This window comes from Astatotilapia calliptera, chromosome 9 (assembly GCF_900246225.1).
Source record: "Astatotilapia calliptera chromosome 9, fAstCal1.2, whole genome shotgun sequence".
NCBI lineage: Eukaryota > Metazoa > Chordata > Actinopteri > Cichliformes > Cichlidae > Astatotilapia > Astatotilapia calliptera.
The window spans coordinates 27,708,375-27,721,835 of NC_039310.1; the positions used below are offsets into that span (position 1 = coordinate 27,708,375).

Sequence of the window (13,461 nt, forward strand, 5' to 3'; positions counted from 1 at the left end):
TGATATTCATGAATAATTAGAACGCATCTAAACATTCTGGTCGTGGATTTTTACAGTCTTATTTGCACTCGGTCATCTTCATAATCATCCTGATCAATACATGACAGGGGAGGTCCTGAGGTAGGCGGGGCTCTCTGGTGATGTCAGCATGAAAGGCAGGACCAGCGTCAGCCACATGTTGGTGAAGCATCACAGTACACTGGTGTGGGTTCCTTTCCAGATGTTTGACATTTGACACTTCAACGTTGAGGCGAACAAGAAGACACAGTGTTGGGTGAGGTTACTGCAGGGTTTCTAACTGACCAAAAGCAGAAGCACACAGACCAACAGGGATCAGATGCTGAGTGTTAGAGGAACAAGCTCATCTGTGCTGATCACTGAATGCTGCTGTGTTCTTTTGTTGAAGTTGGCTGGTGGGACAGTCTAATAGTGATATCCTGCCCATCTGAGGAACAGTTTTAAAAAACACATGCAATACTTTGTTTGTATTACAGTCAAAGTTTATGTTAATTTTTGTCCTTTAAAAGTGTTGCTGTACTATAAAGTACTATAATTTGGGCTAAAATGGCTCAGATAGTCTCTCTCTCTCTCAGAGTATCTCCTTTGAAAGTGGAGACTTTTATCCACTGATCCACATCACTTTACCTGGATGTTTTCTTTGAAGCTGGATGAAGACTCCTCTCCCTCAATCCTGTTGCAGCTTTGTGGTCCAGTTGGCCTCTGAGGTCACAGTCAACATTTTAATTTTAAAGTTAATTTTTGTCCTTTAAAAGTGTTGCTGTACTATAAAGTACTATAAAGAGTTAGGAGTTCGCCTTGTAATCGGAAGGTTGCCGGTTCGAGCCCCGCCTTGGACAGTCTCGGTTGTTGTGTCCTTGGGCAAGACACTTCACCTGTTGCCTACTGGTGGTGGTCAGAGGGCCCGGTGGCGCCAGTGTCCGGCAGCCTCGCCTTTGTCAGTGCGCCCCAGGGTGGCTGTGGCTACAATGTAGCTGCCATCACCAGTGTGCGAATGTGTGTGTGAATGGGTGGATGACTGGATATGTAAAGCACTTTGGGGTCCTTGGGGACTAGTAAAGCGCTATATAAATACAGGCCATTTACAGGCCAGGCCATAATTTGAGGCTAAAATGGCTCAGATAGTCTCTCTCTCTCAGAGTATCTCCTTTGAATGTGGAGACTTTTATCCACTGATCCACATTACTTTACCTGGATGTTTTCTTTGAAGCTGGATGAAGACTCCTCTCCCTCAATCCTGTTGCAGCTTTGTGGTCCAGTTGGCCTCTGAGGTCACAGTCAACATCTGTAGCAGAAGAGGAGAAATAAAAATCCAGGTTACCAAAACTGGGACCTTTTCCAAAATAGAGCGTAACTGGAATTTTTCAGCCTTACAGGCAGATAGTCGTCTAAAGCTGCAGCTTTTTCTTTTTAGCTTTTTCCAATCTCTGCTCTCTGCTTTCTCTGTGAACATGTCTGCTTTCTTGGCATGGGTCTGTCTGCTGTTGGTGAAGAGACTAAATCCACATACTCGCTACTAAGATCTCCTCAAGTGGTCTTAACCAGATAACAGTTTAAGAGTAAATGTCATCCTGAGAGTTTCACCTTGGGCAGATGCTGTCTTGCTAACATGCAATCATGAGCATTAATCTATGAGGTGAAAAAGAGATTTTAAAAACTCCAGCCACAAGTTTTATTTCATCTGTGTTTTGGTCAGAGTCCCGTCAGACCTCCAAAATGGTGTCAGAGTGTTTTCTATTCACCTTCCACGTGATGAGCACAGGCCTCAGGTCCAGACCTCCACGGGCACTATAGCCTCTTTGGAGCTAATAGGTGAAAGCAGGTTTTGTTGGGACATGAACTGAAGAGGAAACTGACGAGGAAGGCAAGGATCTTCTTCAGCTCCTCCGAGCCCGAGCCGGGACCTCTTTGCGTAGGCCAGCATTGGTCAGGTAGCCCTCCAACGTCGCTGGATGGCCGACAGTGGAAAACCTAGAGGAGTAGGAGAGAAAAAGCAGCTTGGAGCATGTCTTTATACTGTTTAGTTTTTAGAGCCACAGACTTTCTTTTAATCTCATTGTTCAGGATCTATGATTGATTATGTATTTATTGTATTCCTCCATGACTGTGTGACAGAAAGTGGAAAAAAATCAGCTTTACCTTTGTTGATATGCTTGTAATTTTAATATTGATTACATTGCCCATGAAATAATAGAAAGCTCATATATGAAAATGTATTTTAAAAAAGAAAGTTCATCTGAATACAAAGGAGTACACTCACCTTCCTGTAGATGGAGTTGTAGCGAGCGCTGGTGACCATCCAGGCCTCCTCGTAGAACTGATCACTGATTGGATCCAAAACATCGATGGAGGATCTGTGTAAGCGCTGAGGATCGTGCTGATGGACAGAACAGAAGGAGAGTGAGACAAGTGAAGATATACTAAACAATACTGTGAAATGAACTGACCCATACAGAGTTTGATTCAGAGGTGATTGACACATTATTTGACCACAAGCAATCTTTTCTGGTTTGATGCCGTCTTTGTAGCCAGAAACCAGCTCTCTCCTCGGCTTCCTCCACTACACGCTTCCCCCACGCCAGTCTCCTCAGTCACTATAAAGGGGAGAGTCATGAGTTCCATCACCCTCACCTGTGCCGTCCAACGTCCCGCCACCAGCCTCCACTGCAGCAGGCCAGAGACCACACCCCTGCCACAATAAGTAAAAGTATATCCTTGCTGTACCCTTAATGCTAAATATGCTAAATTAACCGCTCCCCTTGCCCCTTTGGGATTATTCTTATGTCACTGGGATGTTGACCTTCACATTAGAGAGGTGGGCAGACATAATTAGTGTATGAATTTTAAAGTAACAGGTAATAAAGAGAGTGTAGCAAATGTAGTCAGGTTTATTACTCTATATCACACATGAGTGCCCGAGGGAGGCGGGGCTGACTGGGGAGAAACAGGGAACATAGAGACAGGGGTGACTCGACATGAAATGATGAAACGTGGGACACGGGAACAGAAACTAAACACAGGCTAAGAAGAACACTGAGGCAGGGAGAACTAAGATTACTGAGAGCCTGATAAATAAGAATAACAAAAACCAAGAAAAACAATAGTCAAAGAATATTAAACGAAAAACACAAAGCATTGGGCCAGGACCCACTACTGTGACATTTATATGCGATAAAAACATTAAAAACTGGACAATCTGCTCAAATGTTGAAATCTTTCTACGTATACTTTAGGTTCAGCTCTCCATCCTGGCATTTGGTTAAGCATGATTCAAAAATTTTATTTTTAAATCGTTTTATTTTGTTTAACTGGTTTTAATTATTAGTTACTTTTTGTGAAAATTTGTTGCGACATTTAAAAATACATCATTTATTTTCAAAAAGGAAATTTAAAAAAGTATTTTTCAAACTTATTTGATTTAGAGGATCATATTTGACCAACGTAAATTTTTTCATTTCATATAAAATGACTGAAACAGTGAACTAAATATCTGAAATCTTTCCTTGCTTAAAAGTTATAATCCTACTTAAGTTATAGTGCAAACGCTTAAGCAACAAATATACTTAATGCTCATTAATTAATATTTCACTTTAATGTTGCAACTACGCACTCACTTCTGTCTTTAAACAAAATATTTTCCAGTTACAGAAATCATGAAATCCAAACTAAAGTGTTACTGTTGCTATATGCATTTACTATAAATAATCGATGATGGTGCTGACATGAAGGAAGAGAAAGTTACAGGTTGCATCCTTTGAGTTTGTCTCCGTGCCTTTGGGCGATTTTCAGAAGGACAGATGTTTCTGTTCTATTCTTGAATTAATTTTTTCAAACACAAACACTATTTTAAAGCTTCTAGAGAGTAAAATAATAATGATAATTATAATAACAGTAATAAAAACAAAAGCTCTCAGATCCATCAAACCAAGCAGCAGAAAGAACAATAAGAGAAGATAAAACTTTAACCTTGTAGACTTCATTATGTTCCAGCTGCTCTACAGACGCTGTGACCTCGAACTTAAGCAGGTCGTAAAGTATGTGCAGCTCAATAACTTCATAATTACACCCTGTGGTATTTAGGCAGCAGAACAACTAAGAATAACAACTACAAATAATGTTTTTAGGTTTCTGTTGTACTGCAAGGTTCAGTACAGGAGAAACAAACCAAGAGCAAATATTATGTCTCATTTACACCCGAGCACGAAGAGCCTTCAGAATTTATCAAATTGAATCATCTTTGTTTAGATGCAAGAAGAATCATATGGAAATGAAAAAGTATAAATATAAATCCAGAGCAAAGATATCTTCTAAATCAGCGTAGCACATGTGCAGCTGCTGGGATTCACTTAAGCATTCGGCTCGTCGCTGTTGCAGATTTTTCTCTCGCTGTTCTGGCTCACAGCGCTGCAAGCACAAAAATAAATATCCCCAAAGGTGTGAAAGGGAGCTAATTAGTAAGAGTATTGTTACTCTCCCCAGGAGTAGTCCAGCAGTAGAAATCAGTCCAATAACAAGGTGTGTAACATCTAGCAGGGTGACAGAAAAACCCAGGGTAACTTCTAAGGACCTCAACGTCTCTCTCACATTGCGTTTTTTAAACATGTTTCCATTTGTCACTTCAGTCTTTACTCTGAAATACAGGAAGAGAAATCATGGCTGAAACAACTTCTCATGAAACCAGGGGTGTGGTCCAACAGTCAGTTTTGGTGAGGAAGGTTCCTAACTGAGAGAAGTGACCCAGAAGTATCTGTGTAGCAGCCACAATGAATCAAGATCATGAGCTTTATTAACTGATCAAAGTCTCTTCTTTCATCTTCTGTATTATTCAGTTTGCATTGGTAATGCCCATTATTGTAATGCTTTTTTAAGATAAGCAAAACTTTATTTCACTTTGGGTTAGCTGGGATAAGTGATGGATGGAGGGAATTTTACTTCAGCCACAGAAATCCTAAATAGGAAGGAGGAGCTGAGTTACAGTGGATCACTATCCAGCAGGGAAACAAGATTTATTTCAATTTCTTGGCCATGAGTGAGATTTACTAAGTGGGAAAATTAGGGTGATGACACTGTTCCAGAGTGATCTATTAATAGTGCACCAATTTACATTCAGAGATGCATGCAGCCAGTTCATTTCAGCATTAACCGGCTTTCTACCAACAGCAGCACATGGAGACACTGAATCTGCTAAACTAATTAAAACATTGTAAGTTCAGGTCTTCAGTTTACGTTTCTTTGTGAAAACAGCACAGCAAAGGAGACTCTGTGACGTTTTGATATAAGGGATAAATCTTCTGACCAAACCTGCTGGGACTGTGTGAGGTCCTGAGGCTAAGAGTAAGGATTTATCCACAGGAGAGCTGCGTTCTTACAAACCATCCCACTGTGTAAACCTGATATCTGTGGAACAGCTGAGCTGTATGATGTGTACAAGGACACAAAACATTATTTACCATCAGATCCCGAGCCCTCTATGTGTTAATCAAGACACTGCTGCTGTGCTACATCCATAAATAATGAATAAATTAGGAGCTGAAGCTAAAAGGACAGTTTATTTGTACCATCTTCATGTCAACACATTCAAGAACATCACAGATGAAGAAACATTAAAAACTTCCACACTACATAAAGCAAGAAAAATGATTTTTCTTGCTTTATGTAGAAAAAACAGAAACATCAAACACCTCCAAGACTCTCTTTGAAAGAACTAAAAACCTTTATTCTCATGGTCCAATCATGAGTGAACTCCCCGATGAAGCCTTGTGTGCTAAAACATGTCAGAGTTTAAAGGTTAAACATGAGTTTCCAAAACGTTTTGCTGGAGAACAATGAACTATTGGACTGAGTTTCAATTATTTACAGACGAGCAAAACCAGGACAGAGAAAAAAGGACAAAACTGACTCAGTAAAACGACAGAAAATAAGATCCCATGTAAATCTGTATTATGTAGAAGTTCAGCCCAGCAACCAGTTCAGTCCAACACAAGTTTAAATGATTCTATCTGAACTCTGTGGAGCCTGATCTCAAGCTTTTTGAGTCTGACACTGAAACCAGAGGATCTTTCTGTCTCTTCAGATTCACTGTGATCCAGTGATGGGAGTGATTTCAGCCCTGAGTGATCACGCTGATGTTTGCACAGAGCAGACAATGAGGTGAATGTTTGGGCACATTGGTAACAGTGAAACAGTTTATTAGTAACGTGGGATCGTTTGTGTTCGGAGTATGAACTGAGATTCCTGAAGCTCTTGTCACACTGGTCACAGCTGTAGTTTCCTTCCATGTGTGTACGTTCATGATAGTTACGACTACATGAATCTGAGAAGCTTTTGTCACAGTGTCTGCACTTGTATGGTTTCTCTCCTGTGTGGACTCGTTTGTGTCTTTTAAGCTTACATGCAGTGGTGAAGGATGACCCACACTGATCACAGAGGTGCTTTTTAACCCCACTGTGAATCAGTTCATGTCGTTTTAAGTCACCTGATGTGGTGAAGCTTCTCCCACATTCTTTGCAGTATTTCAGTTTGTCTCCAGTGTGTCTACGTTGATGTGTTTTTAGGGTCTGTTGCCAACTGAAAGTTTTTCCACAGACGTCACAACGAAAGTCTTTCCCACCACCACAGTGATGACAGGGTTGAGAACTAGATCCATCTGTGTCGCTCTGCTTCTAAACAAAGACACAAAGACAGTGTAAGTCAGTCCTTCAACATTTTTATCCTGAACGTCGCCTGAAATAAAGAGCATCTCTGCAGACGTCCAATTACATTTGACTGTTTCAGTTAACACACTCAGTTTACTGGGCTGCAATAACTACAATACTACCACCATAATACTACAGTAATACTAAAATCATAACTGACATGAAAATCTGAATAATCATTCAGAGCTGCTTTTCCATGCAGTAGAATTGCTAACATGCTAACACAGTTTAATGAGCAGAGTTGTTCCAAACAGTCAGGCTAAAATGACAAGATAACAATATAAATACATACCTCACAGTAACTGCACTTGTAGAGTCTCTTTCTGCTGTGGATCTGTTGGTGTTGTCTCAGGTAATGTGGAGATTTAAAAGTCTTCTCACACAGGTCACATTTATAAGGTCGTCCCTCAGTGTGGATAAACATGTGTTGTTTTAACTGTGTGTCTGTAGCAAAGTATTTGCCACACTGTTCACAGCAGTACACATCATGTCTGGTGTGAATGCGTAGGTGTATATTTCGGTTCCCTCTCCGGCTGAAAGTTTTTCCACAGATGTCACAGCTGTATGCCTTAATTCCAGAGTGGGTAACTAGATGACTCTGTAAGTTGCTACTGCGAGTAAAAGCTCTGCCACACTGATCACAGCTGTACGCTTTAACTCCACTGTGGATGAGTTGGTGTGTTTTTAGGGAACGCTTCAAGGAAAAAGACTTTCCACACAACTCACAGCTGAACGGTCTCTCTCCAGTGTGGATGACCTGATGCTGTTTTAGTTTATCCTTCCTAGCAAACTCCTTCCCACACTCGTCACAGCTGTATGCCTTAATTCCAGAGTGGGTAAGTAGATGATTCTGTAAGTTCCAACTGTGAGTAAAAGCTCTGCCACACTGATCACAGCTGTACGCTTTAACTCCACTGTGGATGACCTGATGGTGTTTTAGATTAGCCTTCAAAGTAAAACCCTTCCCACACTCGTCACAGGTGTGTGTTTTCTCTCTCTTTCTTGGTTGAGGTTTGTCGGCCTCCTGAGAGCGCTGACTTCTCGCTCCATGTTGGTCCTGCAGTGACAGAGATACAAACAGAGGCAGTGAGTGAAATGCAGTCGTGGAACAAACTCAACCTTCAAACTCCCTCCATTAACACTAGTTTTAAACCTGAAGGTGGAGCGTGGCACCAAACACCTTAAAGGTCTCTTATCCCCACCTGCTGGTAGTTCTAACACATTACATCCAACCTGCTGTTAAAAATAATTCATGACTGTTCAAACACTAAAATCATGCCCATCCCTCCTGATTGCACGCGCAAATAATATAAATTATATTATTTTATAATTTATATTATTTTGTTGTTTCTAATACATATTTCTATATTTTGTATAGATTTATACATAATTATTCAGTGATAATAAATCCTATGTTTGTTTATTTGTTTATTCAAAAAGAACCCCATTAGCTTCCATGTTGCTCGTCTTCCGTCAAATACAATCACATAAAATATTATACAGTAAAGTGGATTCAAGATATCCACATGATTTGGGTCTTACATCCACAATGAGGTTTCACAATTGTTAAAATATAAGCAATCAATAATAATAATACTAATAATAATAATAATAATAATAATAACAACAACATTGAGGCACATTACACAAATTTCAAAAACAAACCATCTCTTACAATATTTACAACAACTAAAAGTTCTGTAAATCGGCTTTTACGTGTTCGTTGAAGTTTTGAATAGTTGGTAATAATTCTCTAATTTTATAAGGCAATTTATTCCACTTAAACGTTGCTCTAAATATAACAGTTTTACAAAAAGTTACTTTTAACTCGAGCATTTACTAAATTGCAGTTTGTTGAAAACTGTGTAATATCATTATGTATTTCATCTGGATACTGCAGCTGAGCAGAAATAAATGTGGTGTGTTTAAGAGAATTGCTTTCTTTATAAATACAAGTAAGCCATAGAATATTTTAGCCTGTACAGGAAGCCAAGAAAGTTGATTATGCATTTTATCAATATTATTATAGTATGAACATCTTAACACTAATCTGGACGCCTTATTCTGGACTAACTGAAGTCTGTTAAGATCTGTCTTATTAGCTGCTGACCAAATGATTGAACAATACTTCAGATGAGACATTACTAGTGCATTAATGACATCTTTCATAATTGAAGTGATACAGAAAGAGCATTTCATAGCCATAGCTATGCCTTGTCCCATTTTCTTAATAACAGAGTCGATGTGCTGAGACCATGAAAGGTGGAGATTTATGGTAACTTCTTATGAGCGCCTGCAATCGTTCTGGTGCTGTGACATGAAAACAAACGCTGACCCGAGACTCTGGCACACAGTTTTGCCTCTTTTGATCATTTTAATGTGCGATTAGTGCACAATCAGGGTGCCTTTCATGTAGGGCTGGGCTATATCATACCGTTGACGGTAATACCGGTATAATGTTGGGCAACGATAAGAAAATGAAATATCACGATAGAATATGGTTAAAACGCGCATGCGCAGTGCTTTTGTTTTCATACGCACATGGAGGAAAAAACATGGCGGTGACGGAGAATGAGAAGGGTGAAAGCGGATCGTTGAATGAAACAGATGAACCAGAATTGGTTTGTAAAAATGCTGCAACTTCAGTGGTGTGGAACTGGTTTAGCTTTCGTACGTCAGATACACAACAAACTCTATTTGTGGTAGGACATGCTAGCAGGCCGTCGTTATTACCGTGTTTTTTGTGGAGTTGTAAAGTATTTTGTCTCGCGTCAATTATATCATCTGCTACATCGTTATCGCAAATTTTCAAATGTATATCGTGATAAATATTTTTGGTCATATCGCCCTGCTCTGTCTGTCACCTTCTGTGTTGAGCTCATAGTTTCCTCTGTAGTGGCTGAGCTGAGTCCAAGTAGCTGAAAATGTTCCTCTGCTGCTCCTTCAGACTCTTCTCCTCCTGCTGATCAGCTGGGACACAAAGCAGATCTTTGTTAGGCTCCACACTGCACTGAAGAGTCAAAGTGTCTCATATGTTCATCTGACAAGTAAAAGAACACATTTTTGCTTCCCGAGGTGGGAAACTTGTTGGAAACAAACACAAAAGGCTTGAGCACTGATACCTGGCATTGCTGGCATTGAAAGATGCAATGCCAGCAATGAGGATTGTCAAGACTAAAACAATCATTAAGCAAAGACAACTAATCCCCACCACGATTTTTTGATACGGGCAACCGCCCGTATCAAAAACCGCTACTGAGTGTCACAAGTTAATCTGGCTGTAGGCTATGGTACTTGGCCAGAGGTTGCGCTGGTTGACTCGACTCCATTTGAGTGCACACAAAGTAAATTGCACACTTTAGCTGTGCAGCGAAAATGAAAATCGCCCGTATCAAAAACCGCTACTGCCTATACTACTGTGCTGTGATGTCGCTCGTAAGGGTGAAACTCATTGTGAAACGTTTGAGAACCACTGCTACAGAACAATGGAGATTTCCGTTATATGGTAACGCCTGCAACTCACGTGACGCCCAGAATTGTACAATACTGATGCTCGAGAGCGCGCGTGTGATGCAAGTATGTGTAGAGTGTTGAGCGCGTGATCAGTGGTGAGAAAAACAACTCACGAAACTTGACCTTTCTTTACTCGTGGCTCACTTGCACTTCTAATCTATTCTTTTGCACACACGCACACACAGCCAGCTGCTGTTTCCTGTTTTGCTACACTCTGGAGAGCCTCGCCTTTAACGGTCTCCTCTCACAGAGAGCAACAGAAAACTTAAAAAAACTCGAGATTGACTGAACTCAGTTCAAAGTTACCTTGACACTTACCTTTAGATGTGAGAGGTAGCGATGGTCTGCTTGAAGCTGACGCTCCGGTGCGTGTGTGAAAAAGATCAACATACTGCTTCAGAAGCACCGTGTCGAGGCTTGATTCGTTTGGCCAGAGTCACGTGATTAGTGACGTCTGAAGCTTCATTTAGAATGTACCTTTTTTTAATTGAACTTTATTGAAACACACAATAAGTATACAACATACAAACACATGAAGTTTAAGAAAGAACAGAACATGAACATACAAAATCAGGGGTAAAAAATTATCTCATCAGTATGCGCAAAAATCAACATATATATATTATTCTGAGAGCCTTTTTGTTGGTTGAGTCTGATATTGATTGTATGTACAATTCCATATCCTTCTAAAAAGGCAGAAATATGGTGTTTTATTAATAAACTTACATTTATGGATAAAAAATTAGCCAAAAGTATTAACAAATTTATTATAAAAAAAATTTATCATTCTTCCTGGTGAACTTAAAGAAACAGAATAAAACATTTTCCCATCATTAAGAAAACTCCCTTAAAATATGGACAATAACAAAACTGTTAAATTCTTCCAGAATCTCTGTGTAGAGGAACAGTACCAAAAAAGATGTGCTACAGTTTCTAGATGATCCCCACAGAAAGTTCAATTAGTATTTATGTGTCTTTTAAATGTTACCATATAGTGACTGGCTGGGTAACATTTATGAAGAATTTTACATGAGATATCCTTCACCTTGTTTACAATTAGATATTTATGGGACCATCCAGACTGTCTTCCAGGTGATATCTGGAACATGTCGGTTCCAGTAAGATATTATATATATGGGAGAGACACGATATCTTCTTGGAATAAACTACGTATTCTCTTATTGCTGTTACCAAGTTCCTGTGAAAAGCAGATTTTTCCCACTGCTGACTCAGCTGGATCAGAGAGAGTGACTGAGGTAGATATTGAACTGTCAGTGTTTTTATATAACATTAAAGTACCTGAGGGTATGGCACCAAGCACCATTGAGAATTCCCAAACACTTACGGGAAAATTATAAAATGTAAGGAATTCATTGTAAGTAAGTCGTACTCCCTCTTTATTAACCAGCTGAGCCACCAATAGGATCCCATTTTGGGCCTAAGTTTCCAGGAAAAGTGATTTATTTTTAAATAAAATATCTCTCTTGTTCCAGATGAGGTGGACGTCACAACAATGTGATTGGTCACTGGCAATGTTGAACCTGGAACAACATTTATTATGATGATGTGGGAACAACACCGACACGAGGATATCAGATCATTCCAGGATGAAGGTCAAAGGGAAAGTCCCTGGGACTCTTCCGGTTATGTTTCCATCCGGCGTAGTCATCTGACCGGTCCGTGCTATATCGCCCGTCTTGACCCGGAGTGGTATAACGTTTTGTAGAAAAGTTGGATCGATTCTCTCTCTCCCTCTCTTTCTCACTCTTACAAAAATAATAAATTCTCTGGGGGGGGGGGGGGGGGGGGGGGGTTTTCTCATACATTTATGGTACCCGGCGGAGGAAACATTGACCGGGATTGAACCGACGGTCGTCTGACTCCTTCTTGATGTGCGTAAAACAAGGCCATTTTCTTTTAGGGTTTCTGTCTATTTTCTGTTAATGGGAAAACCTGTTGTAAAAAGTAGCTACACAGGGAGTGCAGAATTATTAGGCAAGTTGTATTTTTGAGGAATAATTTTATTATTGAACAACAACCATGTTCTCAATGAACCCAAAAAACTCATTAATATCAAAGCTGAATGTTTTTGGAAGTAGTTTTTAGTTTGTTTTTAGTTTTAGCTATTTTAGGGGGATATCTGTGTGTGCAGGTGACTATTACGGTGCACAATTATTAGGCAAATTAACAGAAAACAAATATATACCCATTTCAATTATTTATTTTTACCAGTGAAACCAATATAACATCTCCACATTCACAAATATACATTTCTGACATTCAAAAACAAAACAAAAACAAATCAGCGACCAATATAGCCACCTTTCTTTGCAAGGACACTCAAAAGCCTGCCATCCATGGATTCTGTCAGTGTTTTGATCTGTTCACCATCAACATTGCGTGCAGCAGCAACCACAGCCTCCCAGACACTGTTCAGAGAGGTGTACTGTTTTCCCTCCTTGTAAATCTAACATTTGATGATGGACCACAGGTTCTCAATGGGGTTCAGATCAGGTGAACAAGGTGGCCATGTCATTAGTTTTTCTTCTTTTATACCCTTTCTGGCCAGCCACGCTGTGGAGTACTTGGACGCGTGTGATGGAGCATTGTCCTGCATTGTCATGTTTTTCTTGAAGGATGCAGATTTCTTCCTGTACCACTGCTTGAAGAAGGTGTCTTCCAGAAACTGGCAGTAGGACTGGGAGTTGAGCTTGACTCCATCCTCAACCCGAAAAGGCCCCACAAGCTCATCTTTGATGATACCAGCCCAAACCAGTACTCCACCTCCACCTTGCTGGCGTCTGAGTCGGACTGGAGCTCTCTGCCCTTTACCAATCCAGCCACGGGCCCATCCATCTGGCCCATCGAGACTCACTCTCATTTTATCAGTCCATAAAACCTTAGAAAAATCAGTCTTGAGATATTTCTTGGCCCAGTCTTGACGTTTCAGCTTGTGTGTCTTGTTCAGTGGTGGTCGTCTTTCAGCCTTTCTTACCTTGGCCATGTCTCTGAGAATTGCACACCTTGTGCTTTTGGGCACTCCAGTGATGTTGCAGCTCTGAAATATGGCCAAACTGGTGGCAAGTGGCATCTTGGCAGCTGCACGCTTGACTTTTCTCAGTTCATGGGCAGTTATTTTGCGCCTTGGTTTTTCCGCACGCTTCTTGCGACCGTGTTGACTATTTTGAATGATTGTTCGATGATCACGCTTCAGAAGCTTTGCAATTTTGAGACT

The 13,461-nt window shown here is 40.3% G+C and overlaps 1 long non-coding RNA gene and 1 pseudogene across 1 annotated transcript; both read right to left on the reverse strand.

Moving 5' to 3' along the window:
- Positions 1–1,215: 1,215 nt before the first annotated feature.
- Positions 1,216–3,139, reverse strand: LOC113029435 (uncharacterized). Its single transcript, XR_003273414.1, has 3 exons — positions 2,279–3,139; positions 1,761–1,989; positions 1,216–1,303 (listed from the first exon to the last, which is right to left on the reverse strand). It is a non-coding gene; the product is annotated as an uncharacterized LOC113029435 (long non-coding RNA).
- A 3,867-nt stretch (positions 3,140–7,006) lies between these two features.
- Positions 7,007–13,461, reverse strand: part of LOC113029418 (zinc finger protein 724-like) — a 49,557-nt pseudogene continuing 43,102 nt past the window's right edge.